The sequence below is a fragment of the Sus scrofa genome, chromosome 13, assembly GCF_054392235.1.
Source record: "Sus scrofa isolate SSC_HxYL_T2T_F1_AM1 chromosome 13, Sscrofa_HxYL_maternal_Yorkshire_Landrace_v2.0, whole genome shotgun sequence".
Lineage (NCBI taxonomy): Eukaryota > Metazoa > Chordata > Mammalia > Artiodactyla > Suidae > Sus > Sus scrofa.
In genome coordinates this window covers 183419829-183433957 of record NC_139395.1, presented here as the reverse complement: position 1 = coordinate 183433957, position 14129 = coordinate 183419829, and the positions used below count along the sequence as shown (strand labels likewise).

The 14129-nt window shown below is 34.4% G+C and overlaps 1 protein-coding gene across 2 annotated transcripts in view; it reads left to right on the top strand.

The window, feature by feature from the left end:
* HTR1F (5-hydroxytryptamine receptor 1F) overlaps nucleotides 1-14129 on the top strand; it is a 151612-nt gene that overhangs the window by 51145 nt on the left and 86338 nt on the right. The window lies entirely within an intron of this gene.

Sequence of the window (14129 nt, the reverse complement as noted above, 5' to 3'; positions counted from 1 at the left end):
TTGCATGCAGCTGTCCAGTTTCCCCAGCACCACTTGCTGAAGAGACTGTCTTCTTCCATTTTATATTCTTGCCTTCCTTGTCAAAGATTAATTGACCATAAGTGTCTGGGTTTATTTCTGGGTTCTCTATTCTGTTCCATTGGTCTGTATGTCTGTTTTGGTACCAGTACCACACTGTCTCAATGACTGTAGCTTTGTAACATTGTTTGAAGTCTGGGAGAGTTATGCCTCCTGCTTGGTTTTTGTTCCTCAGGATTGCTCTGGAAATACTGGATCTTTTGTGGTTCCATATAAATTTTTGGATTGATTGTTCTAGTTCTATGAAAAATGTCATGGGATTGCATCAAATCTGTAGAGTGCTTTGGGTAATATGGCCATTTTAACAATACTAATTCTTCCAATCCAGGAGCATGGGTTATATTGCCATTTCTTTGAATCCTCTTTAGTTTCCTTGATTAATGTTTTATAGTTATCATCATATAAGTCTTTCACTTCCTTGGTCAGATTTATTCCTAGTTGTTTAATGCTTTTGGATGCAATTTTAAAAGGTATTTTTTATATTCCTTTTCTAATATTTCATTGTTGGTATACAGAAATGCAACCAATTTCTGAATGTTAATCTTATATCCTGCTACTTTGCTGAATTCGTTGATCAGTTCAAGTAGGTTTTGTGTGGAGTCCTTAGGGTTTTTTTTTAATATAGTATCATATCATCTGCTTACAGTGACAGTTTCACCTCTTCTCTTCCTATTTGGATGCCTTTTATTTCTTTCGTTTGTCTGATTACTATGGCTAGGACTTCCAATACTCTGTTGAATAACAGTGGTAAGAATGGGCGTCCTTGTCTTATTCCAGATTTTAGCAGGATATTGGCTGTGGGTTCACCACATATGGCTCCTATTAGGTTAAAATATGTTCCCTCTGTACCCACTTTGGTAACAGTTTTTATCATGAGTGGATGTTGGATTTTGTCAAATGCTTTTCCTGCATCTATTGAGATGATCATATGGGTTTTGACTTTTCTTTTATTAATGTGGTGTATGATGTTGATTGATTTGTGTATGTTGAACCATCTTGTGAACTTGGGATGAAACCTACTAGGTTGTGGTGTATGATCTTTTATATGTGTTCTTGGAATTGGTTCACTAACATTTTATTGAGAATTTTTGTATCTATGTTCATAAAAGATATTGGCCTATAATTTTTTTGGGTAGTATCTTTGGTTTGGGTATTGGGGTGATGGTGGCTTCATAGTATGTGTTTGGGAGTGTTCCTTATTCTTCAGTGTTCTGTAAAAGTTTAAGAAGGATGGGTATTAATTCTTCTTTGTATGTTCGGTAGAATCCACCTGTGAAGCCATCTGGTGCTGTACTTTTGTTTGTAGGGAGCGTTTTTATTACATATTCAATATCATTTCTAGTAATAAGTCTGTTTAAATGATCTATTTCTTCTTGATTCAGTTTTGCTGGGCTCTTTGTCTTTAGAAAGTTGTTCATTTCTTCTGTGTTGTCAGATTTGTTGGCATATAATTATTTGCAGTATTCTCTATGGTTTATTGTATTTCTGGAGTATCTGTTGAGATTTCTTCTTTTTCATTTCTTATTTTGTTTATTTGGGTTCTCTCTCTCTTATTCTTGGAGAGTCTAGCCAGAGGACTTTGTTTACCCTTTCAAAGAGCCAGCTCTTGCTTTTATTGATTTTTTTCTATTGTTTTTTTAATCCTATTTTATTAATTTCCTCTAATCTTTATGATTTCTTTCCTTCCAAAATTTCGGGTTTTGTTTGTTTTTCTTTTACTAATTTTTTAGGTAGTAGGTTAAGTTTTTGATTTGGGATTTTTCTTGTTTTTGAGGAAGGTCTGTACCACTATGAACTTCCCTCTAATAACTGCTTTCATGGCATCCCTTAGATTTTAAATTGTTGTGTTTTTGCTGTCATTTGTTTAGAGGTATTTTTTTAGTTTCCCTTTTGATTTTCTCATTGACCCATTGGTGTTTTAGTAGCATGATTTTTAATTTCCATGTAGCCAGTTTTTTCTCATTTCTTTTCCTCTAGTTGATTTTTAGTTCCATGCCATTGTCTTCAGAGAAGATGCTTGAAATAATTTCTATACTCTTAAATTTTGATGGAAGTTCCGTGCCCCAGTATCTGGTCGATCCTAGAGAATGTTCCATATGCACTTGAAAAGAATTCTTGGTTTTTTGGGGGTTTTTTTGGATTTAATGTCCTAAAAATATCAATTAAGTCTAATGGTTTTATTGTGTCATTTGGGATGTCTGTTGCCCTATTGATTTCCTGTCTGGAGAATCTGTCCATTGATGTGAGTGGTATGTTAAAGTCTCCTGCTATTATTATATTCCCATCAATTTCTCCTTTTATATCTGTTAGTATTTGTGGTACGCATATGGGTGCTCATATGCTAGGGGTATATATATTGACAAGTAATATCCTTTTCTTGAATTGATCCTTTTATCATTAGTGTCCTTCTTTGTCTTTCCTTATGGCCTTTGTTTTAAAATCTATTTTATCTGATATGAGTAGTTCAAATCCTGCTTTCCTGATATTTCAGTTCACATGAAATATCTTTTTCCATGCTCTCACTTTCAATTTTTATGTGTTCTTTGCCCTAAAGTGAATCTCTTTAATGCAACATATTATAGGGTCTTATTTTTTTTAATCCAATCTTCCATTCTATGTCTTTTTATCAGAGCATTCAGTCCATTGACCTTTGAAGTAATTGTTGATAAATACATATTTATTGACATTTTAAAGCTTGTTTTCCAGTTGATTCTATGTTTCTCCTTTGTTCCTTTCTTTTGTTAGTTGCCTTTTATTTTATGCTTGTGTCTTCTTTGCAGTTCTTGTGAATTTTTTTTGGTTTTGATTTGTGGTTGCTCTGTTTTTCAAGTATGTTAACCCCTTCCTGTATTTGCTTTATTAGTGTCTTTTTAAACTTCCTGTTTATTTTATTTTCACTCCCAGACAATAATCTGTCAAAAAAATTCTTTTTTTATATAATGATTTAATTTTTTTCCATTATAGCTGGTTTAGAGTGTTCTGTCAATTTTCTACTGTACAGCATGGCAACCCAGTTACACATACATGTATACATTCTTTTTTCTCACATTATCATGTTCTGTCATAAGTGACCAGACACAGCTCTCAGTATGCACAGCAGGATCTCATTGCCAATCCAAAGACAATAGTCTGCATCTATTAACCCCAAGCACCCCATCCATCCCACTCCCTCCCCCTCACCCTTGGCAACCACAAGTCTCTTCTCCAAGTCGATGATTTTCTTCTCTGTGGAAATATTCATTTGTGCCATATATAGAGTCCAGATATGAGATATCATATGGTATTTGTCTTTCTCTTTCTGACTTACTTCACTCAGTATGAGAGTCTCTAGTTTCATCCATGTTGCTGCAAATGGCATTATTTCATTCTTTCTTATGGCTAAGTACTATTCTATTGTGTATATATACCCCATCTTCCTAATCCAATCATCTGTTGATGGAAACGTGGGTTGTTTCCATGTCTTGGCTATTGTGAATAGTGCTGCAATGAACACGTGGGTACATGTGTCTTTTTCGGAAAATTTTGACCGGATATATGCCCAAGAGTGGGACTTCTGGGTCATATGGTAGTTCTATGTATAGTTACCTAAGATACCTCCACCCTGTTATCCATAGTGGTTGTACCAGCTTACATTCCCACCAACAGTGCAGGAAGGTTCCCTCTGCTCCACACCCTGTCCAGCATTTGTTATTTCTGGACTTACTAATGATGGCCATTCTGACTGGTGTGAGGTGGTATCTCATGGTAGTTTTGATTTGCATTTCTCTAATAATCAGGGATGTTGAGCATTTTTTCATGTGCTTATTGGCCATCTGTATATCTTCCTTGGAAAAATGTCTATCCATGTCTTTTGCCCATTTTTCCATTGGGTTGTTGGCTTTTTTGCTGTTGAGTTGTATCAGTTGTTTGTATATTTTAGAGATTAAGCCCTTGTCAGTTGCATCATTTGAAACTATTTTCTCCCATTCTGTAAGTTGTCTTTTTGTTTTCTTTTTGGTTTCTGTTGTTGTGTAAAAGCTTGTCAGTTTGATTAGTTCCCATTGGTTTATTTTTGCTTTTATTTCTGTTGCTTTGGGAGACTGACCTGACAAAACATTTATAAGGTTGATGTCAGAGAATGTTTTGCCTATGTTCCAAAGTCTACTCAGGTAATAACCCACATGTATGAATTTTTATTTGCTTTTTAAAAAATAATATTGTATACACTTATTTGCATCTTATTATTATATAATTGTTATTATCATAATAATCATTGTGTTGCTTAATAAATTTCAATAGAATCTTAAAGTGAACTGTGCTAATTCACTCTTTTTAATAATAGCCTAATATTCCATACAATTGATGTGCCATAATTAATCCAATTATTCATCTATAGAATTTTTTTACAATGATACAGGCAACATCTTTCATCATCTAACTTTATGAAATGATGCTTTAATTGCTATGGAATAGATTCATAGGAGTGGGACTGCCAAGTCTAAGAATGTATCTTTTAAATTAAAATAGATAGTGGTAGATTCCTCTCCCTCACCTGAAAAAGTTACATATATGTACATTTTTACACAGTTAATGAGAATATGTATTCCCCTGTATCTCCAGTAGCAGTAAATATTATTTCTAATATGATAAGTATGAAATGATATCTTATTGTTAATTTCTGTGTATTTTCCTAATAATGTTTCATTATATTATTATAGTTATTAGCTTTTGAATTTTCTGTAGTGTAAACTGATTATCCATAATTTCTTTTTCAGTTCAGGTTTCTTTTGCATTTTTTCTTGTCAATTTCACAATTTTTCCTTTTATTTTAGCCTTTAATCTACCATTTTTATTATAAATTTTGTAGAAAAATCCTCTCTGTATTTTTTTACAGTTTATGCATTTCTGTTCTTGTTTGAGAAGTCTCTCTCCCATACTTAACATTTACATGTAGCCTCCAAAGTTTACTTGTAAAACTACTATTATTCCTTAATGCACCTGGAATTTATTTTGCACATGCCATGAAGTAGGGGCTCAACTTATTTTCATCCTGAAATAATACTCAAATGATCTAGCAGTTTCACTCTGGTATTTATCTGAGGAAAATGTAAATAGTAATTTGAAAACATAGGTACACCCATATGTTCATAGCAGCTATATATAATCACCAGAATATGTAATCAAGTTAAGTACTCATCAGCAGATAAATGGATAAAAATGTGAGGTATATGTGTGTGTGCGTGTGTGTGTGTGTGTGCGTGTAATGGACTATTACTCATCTGTAATGAAAGAATGAAATCTTGCCATTTGTGAATGTAGATAGACCTGGAGGGTACTGTGCTTTTTCAGACAGATAAAGACGAACATTGTATGTTTTCACTTATATGCGAAATCTACAAAACAAAACGAATAAATATAGCAAAACAGAAATAGGCTTATGATACAGAAAACAAACTAGTAGATACAACAAAAGAAAGAAATTATAGGGGAGGGGCAAAATAGGTGAAGGGGATTAAGAGGTACAAATGAACAGTTTTAAAAAAAAATAAGTCACAAGGATGTAATGTGCTGTACAGAGAATATAGTCAATATTTTATAGTAACTTTGTATCATATGTTATCTATAAAAATATTGAATCACCGTGTTGTACACGTGAAACTAATATAATGTCACTATATTTTAATAAAAATAATAAATTTCAGCCAAAAATTAAGAATAACACCCAGATATATTTATTGAATAAACCACATTCTCCTTCATTGAATTGAGAACTGCCTGTCTCATACATTTAATTTTCATATATTCCGCAAAAAATTTGTAGAATCGTTATTCTACTGCATTGATCTTAGTCCTATAGGACAACTATATTATCTATTTTTTATATGGAGTATTTGCTAAAGCAACTTCCTCCTTAGTAATCTTTTTTATATTCACTTAGCTGTTCTCAAACATCTATTCTTCAGAAATTTATGTTTCAGCTGCTTTAAACTAAGTCCCATTGTGATTTTATTTGCTATTCTCTTGCCGAAAAACCACGGTATTTCATTTTTCATATTTTTATGTCCTTCAGTGAAGTTTTATAGTTTATCTGTAATCTCACATAGTTTAAATAATATTTTGATGATTGCTTTTAAATGCTAGTATGATTTGACAGTGAATCCATCTTACCTTTGTGATTTTTAATGTCATCATTTTAAAATGTTTGCATTTATTTCCATGGTAATTGATCCATTCTTATGTTAATATTAGTAATTTTTTAAATTTTATTTTCCCACTGTACAGCAAGGGGATCAAGTTATCCTTACATGTTTACATTACATTTTTTTTTCCCCACCCTTTGTTCTGTTGCAACATGAGTATCTAGACAAAGTTCTCAATGCTACCTAGCAGGATCTCCTTGTAAATCTATTCTAATTTGTGTCTGATAACCCCAAGCTCCCGATCCCTCTCACTCCCTCCCTCTCCCATCAGGCAGCCACAAGTCTCTTCTCCAAGTCCATGATTTTCTTTTCTGAGGAGATGTTCATTTATGCTGGATATTAGATTCTAGTTATAAGTGATATCATGTGGTATTTGTCTTTGTCTTTCTGGCTCATTTCACTCAGGATGAGAGTCTCTAGCTCCATCCATGTTGCTGCAAATGGCATTATGTCATTCTTTTTTATGGCTGAGTAGTATTCCATCGTGTATATATACCACACCTTCCTAATCCAGTCATCTGCTGATGGACATTTGGGTTGTTTCCATGTCCTGGCTATTGTGAATAGGGCTGCAATGAACATGCAGGTGCATGTGTCTCTTTTCAGTAGAGTTTTGTCTGGATATATGCTCAAGAGTGAGACTGCTGGGTCACATGGAAGTTCTATGTATAGATTTCTAAGGTATCTCCAAACTGTTCTCCATAGTGGCTGTACCAGTTTACATTCCCACCAGCAGTGCAGGAGGGTTCCCTTTTCTCCACAGCCCCTCCAGCACTTGTTATTTGTGGACTTAGTAATGATGGCCATTCTGACTGGTGTGAGGTGGTATCTCATGGTTGTTTTGATTTGCATTTCTCTTATGATCAGCGATGTTGAGCATTTTCTCATGTGTTTGCTGGCCATCTGTATATCTTCCTTGGAGAAGAGACTATTCAGGTCTTTTGCCCATTTTTCAACTGGGTTGTTGGCTTTTTTGCTGTTGAGTTGTATCAGTTGCTTATATATTCTAGAGATTAAGCCCTTGTCGGTTGCATCATTTGAAACTATTTTCTCCCATTCTGTGAGTTGTCTTTTGGTTTTCTTTTTGGTTTCCTTTGCTGTGCAAAAGCTTTTCAGTTTGATGAGGTCCCATTGGTTTATTTTTGCTCCTATCTCTATTGCTTTGGCAGACTGACCTGAGAAAATATTCATGATGTTGATGTCAGAGAGTGTTTTGCCTATGTTCTCTTCTAGGAGTTTGATGGTGTCTTGTCTTATATTTAAGTCTTTCAGCCATTTGGAGTTTATGTTCATGCGTGTTGTGAAGGTGTGTTCTAATTTCATTGCTTTGCATGCAGCTGTCCAGGTTTCCCAGCAATGCTTGCTGAATAGACTTTCCTTTTCCCATTTTATGTTCTTGCCTCCCTTGTCAAAGATTAATTGACCATAGGTGTCAGAGTTTATTTCTGGTTTCTCTATTCTGTTCCATTGGTCTGTCTGTCTGTTTTGATACCAGTACCACACTGTTTTGATGACTGTGGCTTTGTAGTATTTCTTGAAGTCTGGGAGAGTGATACCTCCTGCTTGGTTTTTGTTTCTCAGGATTGCTTTGGCAATTCTGGGTCTTTTGTTGTTCCATATAAATGTTTGGATTGTTTGTTCTAGTTCTGTGAAAAATGTCATGGGTAATTTGATAGGGATTGCATTGAATCTGTAGATTGCTTTGGGTAGTATGGGCGTTTTTACAATATTGATTTTTCCAATCCATGAACATGGAATATCTTTCCATTTCTTTACATCTTCTTTGATTTCTTTGATTAAAGTTTTATAGTTCTCGGCATATAGATCCTTTACCTCCTTGGTCAGGTGTATTCCGAGGTATTTGATTTTGTGAGGTACAATTTTAAAAGGTATCGTATTTTTGTATTCCTTTTCTAATGTTTCATTGCTGGTATACAGAAATGCAACTGACTTCTGAATGTTAATCTTATATCCTGCTACTTTGCTGAATTTATTAATCAGTTCAAGTAGTTTTGGGGTTGAGTCCTTTGGGTTTTCTAGGTATAGTATCATGTCATCTGCATACAGTGACAGTTTGATCTCTTCTCTTCCTATTTGGATGCCTTTTATTTCTTTTGTTTGTCTAATTGCTGTGGCTAGGACTTCCAAAACTATGTTGAAGAGCAGTGGTGAGAGTGGGAATCCCTGTCTTGTTCCAGATTTGAGTGAGAAGGCTTTCAGTTTTTCCCCATTGAGTATTATATTTGTTGTGGGTTTGTCATAAATGGCTTTGATTATGTTCAGGAATGTTCCCTCTATACCCACTTTGGCGAGGGTCTTGATCATGAATGGATGTTGGACTTTGTCAAATGCTTTTTCTGCGTCTATTGAGATGATCATATGATTTTTGACTTTTCTTTTGTTAATGTGGTGTATGATGCTGATTGATTTGCGTATGTTGAACCATCCTTGTGAACCTGGGATGAACTCTACCTGGTCATGGTGTATAATTTTTTTGATATGTTGTTGGATTCGGTTGGCTAAGATTTTGTTGAGAATTTTTGCATCTATATTCATCAATGATATTGGGCGATAGTTTTCTTTTTTGGTGTTATCTCTGTCTGGTTTTGGAATGAGGGTGATGGTGGCCTCATAGAATGTCTTTGGGAGTATTCCTTCTTCTTCAACCTTTTGAAAGAGTTTAAGGAGGATGGGCACCAGATCCTCTTTATATGTTCGATAGAATTCTCCTGTGAAGCCATCTGGTCCTGGACTTTTATTTGTAGGGAGGGTTTTTATGACCTCTTCAATTTCATTTCTAGCGATCAGTCTGTTCAGTTGGTCTGTTTCTTCTTGATTCAGTTTTGGCAGGCTGTAAGATTCTAGAAAATTGTCCATTTCTTCCAGGTTGTCAAACTTGTTGCCATACGGTTGTTCATAGTATTCTCTTATGGTTTTTTGTATTTCTGCAGTATCCGTTGTTATTTCTCCTTTTTCAATATTAGTAATTTATATTTTTCTAGGAAATCATTTTCTCTGATTTAAACCCTACTTCCAAAATAGTGCATGTTACATGATTCTTATAATTTTTTAACAAAAACTGTAGTTTTATTATTTCTTATTTTTCTTACATTTGTCATTTCTCTTTTCTCAAATATATTTTATTAGTGTTTTACCTTCTTTGTGGGTTGTTTATATAGTTACAAGAATCAAATTCGAGATTCTTTTTTTTTTTCTTCTTCTTCTTTTTTTAAGGCTGCATCTGCAGCATATGGAAGTTCCCAGGTAATGTATCAGATCAGAGCTGCAGCTGCCAGTGTATGCCACAGCCACAGCAATGCCAGATCCAAGCCATGTCTGCAACCTGTACCACAAGTCATGGCAACACCAGTTCCTTATCCCACTCAGTGAGGCCAGGATCTAACTTGCATCCTCATGGATACTAGTCAGGTTCATTACCACTAAATCACAATGGGAACTCCTTGAGATTCATTTTTAAGTCCTAAGATTCCTTTTTCTTTTCTTTCATTCTTTTTTTTTTTTTTTTTTAATGGCCGCACCTGCAGCATAAGGAAGTTCCTGGGCTATGGTTGAATCAGAGCTATAGCTAAGGCCTATGCCACAGCCAAAGCAACCCTGGATCCAGGCTGTATCTATGACCTATGCTGCAGCTTGTGGCAACATTGAGTCCTTAAATCACTGAGCAAGGACAGGGATAGAACCTGCATCCTCACAGAGACTGTGTCAGGTCCATAAACTCCTCTTTAAAAAAAATAATTGATTTTAATTTTTATCTTTGTGGATGCCTTTTTTTGTTCTTTTTTCTAAGTTTCTATTATTTTTATTTGTTTAGGGAAAGCAAGGCTATATCTGTTTTTTAAAGTAGCTTTTGTTAGTTTTCATTAATTTTGGTATGAAGGGCTAAACTTTTCATTAATTTCTCAAAAATTTAATACCAGTGTTGATTTCTTTTTTTATATAAGAGTTAACTTCAATGATACATCTTAATTTCTGAATAGTAAAGATTTAGAGAAACATAGTTTTGGCATTTATTTCTATTTTTATTTTTTATGATCAGAAAAAAAACATTTATTTGCAGTAGATAAAATTGAATCTGCTAATTATACAATTTTGTATTTTTGTTCTGTGGTTTGAGATATTTCTCCTCTTGCCACTAACATAAAATGAAGACTTGCCATCTAATCATCTACTGATTTTTTTTAATGTTTAAAAATTGTGTGTTTATAGCTCTAGAAATAAGATACTGTTTTGTTCCTGAATGTTTTAAGTGTTTGGTTTTATGGTGGTGGTGGTGCTGGTTGTGGTGGTTGTTGCTTCATCAAATGGTTTATATCTCCTCAGTCATCTCTGTTTTAGGGCATCTTTCCTAAATGTCCTCTCTCTCTCTTTCTCTCTCCTCCCAGAATATGTTGTTACATTTCTTTATATATTTCATGGGTTTCTGTTCTGTCTGCTGAGATTGCATTAGTATGAGAAACCCAGACAATCAATGATGGATGGTGCTGCAGTCTGTTGTCTTGAAGATACTGGTATTTTTAACAGTGAGCTTGTCAGTCTCCCAGGGCATGTGTAGGCACCTCTCCACTCTTCTGTGGCCTTGTGCACTCCATGCCTTAGACTGGAAAGCATTTGACTCACCTGTTAAGCTACTCCTTGGCCTTTCGGAAACAAACCATGGAGACCTAGTGAACTCTTACTATAAAACTCGATCTTCTTTTCCTAATATGTCAGAGATCTTCATGGATCAAATTCTTCCATCAGCTTTGCTTGCATTTTCACTCCAGAGTCCTCCCAAGGCTGCCTTTCAGGATTTTCTCTAAAACCTATGGTTAAAGCCCTGACGTAGCTTTTTCTCCAAATCCTTCAGCCAGTCTGAAGAGCAGAATCATAAAAGAGAATGAATTTGTTTGGTATTGAGAGTGAAAAGAAAAGTGGGTTGCATTTAGTTGCCACATTTATAGGATCCTCTTTTCCATCCGTTGTATTTACCTATATCAGAATGAAGTAATACATTAGAACTAGGTATGGGGGCAGAGAATATGTATATAACCTCTATACCTTGTACTCAATTTTGCTGTGCACCTAAAACTGCTCTAAAAATAAAGTTTTTTTTAGAAAAACTGTATACATATAAATAAATACAGCTAACATGATTTAAAAGTGTAAGGTATCCAAAGGGACAATCAACAGTATAACATAGATTTGACAGTTATACTTGTTCTTTGTGCCTTATACAAAATGAACTGTTTTTTGCACAGAATTTCTCCCAATACTACTGAGGAAGACAAACCTCTAATAAGTTGCTAATATTAGTTATTTAATCAAAAAGGTTAAATTTAAAAAAACCCTGAAGCGTATACAACTAACCAATTTTCTCCTGCATATGTGCCAATGTAAATTTAGAAAAATGTAATGTAGAAAATAGTGCAGCCTGTGTTAGACCTCTAAGATAGAATAAAATGCTTGTGAACTGCCCTTATAAAGTTTAGTCTATATGTCCTCACATTAAGTTTTTACTCTCTGAGATCTCAGAACACAGTCCTTGGGACATTATTATTAAAAATGATGTGTATCAGCTTCCACTGATTCTGGCAATACATTCAGAGTTACAGTCTGTGTTACCTCCGGACTCATTAGGGTTTTTTATGCCTTTCTTCCTTCCGTTATGACATTGCTCTACCACAGACTACTCTTTGAAATAAAGAAATTATTTTATCATGTTCTTTTTTTCTGCTCAAAGAGCACAATGAGGCAGAATAGAGATTAAACAGGAGATTTGTCTGGATTTTCAGAAATACAACTCCGCAAATATTTTTATGTTGTACCAATTTAACATATTTTTTAGAATAAAGAGAAAATTATAGGCAAATTTGTTTAGTTCTGGTAGGGAATGAATACAGATCATTAAATCATCATAATCTATATTCCATACGTAGAATATAAAGAATAGGAAGAATATCAAATATATAATTAATGTTTTTGAAATTAATTTTCCTATCTAAAGCCAGCCATATAGATTCATAACACACAATAAATACCTTCCTAATGGAAGAATGACCCTAGTAATTTTATTTCCATGATCAGTAGACCCAATATAGAAAAACAGAGGATAACTAATTTTGAAGGTATTTTACAATGTCTTTTAAATGTTCCTGATCTTCATTTCATTCAGAATAAGGCAGAATCCCTCAAAAGCCTTCCAGAATTGTTTTTTAACATAATAGGATCTCTTAGATTCTAGACTTCAGAGTCATACAAACATGGTTACAAATCTGACTCTCACAAAGTGGCTGTAAACTTTGTCAATTTCTTACCCTCTATTCTACTATTATTAGAAAATATTCCTTGGAGTTCTCTCACAGCACTTTTCTCACCCTTTGGTATACTTGACAGGGACTCTCAAATTTGTTTCTCAAGTTCCAGCCTATCTTCTGAATTCCAGATTCACATATCTAATAATAACCCATATTCTTACTTAGATATCTCAAACACGAGCTCTCAAACACTACAATAATTTTTCTTCTCAGACAAACATCTCTTGAAACATTACCTTTTACAGTTCACAGTGGATGGTCCACTATTTTTGATGCCAGAATTTTGGAAGTATTGTTTGACTGCAAAAGTTCAGTGCCAAGTCAAGTCCATGTCAGTTCTAAATATTTCCTGAATGTATCAATGTCTCAGTCCTCATTTCTATCACCCTTCCCTTATCTACCACTACAGCCTTTCAGTGGTTCCCGAAGACCCCATGCTATCTCCCTTCCAATCTATTCATTTATCCTCTTGAAACCGAGGAATGCTTTAAAATCTAAACCTTTTCAAGAAACATAGTAGCTAAAAATCGTTAAGTCATCTTTCATTTTTCTTAAGATAAGATCCAGGGGCCACTGTGTGCCACCTTCTTCAGCTTCACCCTGAACCACTTCTTCTCTGTACTTGTTTCAGTTTCTGAAATCTCTAAACTTGTCTTTATCTCTGGATAGTCCTACTTGGTAGAGCAGTGCACAGGAAAATTTTCCCCCCCAGCTTCATTTGCTTGTTCCTTTCCTGTCTTGTTTCATCCTACATCTCATCTAGGACGTAGTATCTTCAGAAAAATGTTTTCTTGTATCTGGGGACCGATGTTGGTCTTTCTGTTTTACAGACCCACAGCATTCTGATGTTTCCTTTGTATCATCCATCTCACTTTTAATTACACGTTCAGTGCCTTTCTTTTCCAGCAAATTGTAAGAACAGTGGGGAAAATTATGTTGGCATCATTTTTATCAGTATGTCCTAGCATTTTTATATATTATAGATTATTAATACTTTATATAGTATAGACATAGTATAATATATAGAGTGTATATATATACATAACTTACATACATATGTAATATAGTATATATATTTTATATATAATATGTGAGTGAATAATGGGGATAGACAAATTAATTTATGTTTCTTCATCTTTAAATTGGGGATATTAAATGCATATCTCATAAGGTCACGCTAAAGTTCAGTATAAAGGGTAAGACTAAAGTGAAATAATTTGATAAACAGTATCAGTTTCTTTCATGTCAGACTTGAAATACATGGAAGAAGTGTGTATTTGTTTTTAATTGCTGCTGTAATAAATTACCACATACTTAGCAGGCTAAACAACACAGATTTATTGTTTTATAGTTCACAAAGTGAGAAGTCCAATACAAGCCACAGTAAGCTAAAATGAGTGTTGGCAGAGCTCCATTCCATCTGAAGACTCGAGGGAAGAATGTATTTTCTTGTCTTTTCCAGTTTCTAGAGCCCACTCATTTTCCTTGGCACAGGCACCACCTCCTCCATCTTCAAAGACAGCAATAGCAGGCTGAGTCCTTCTTACACTTCAGCATT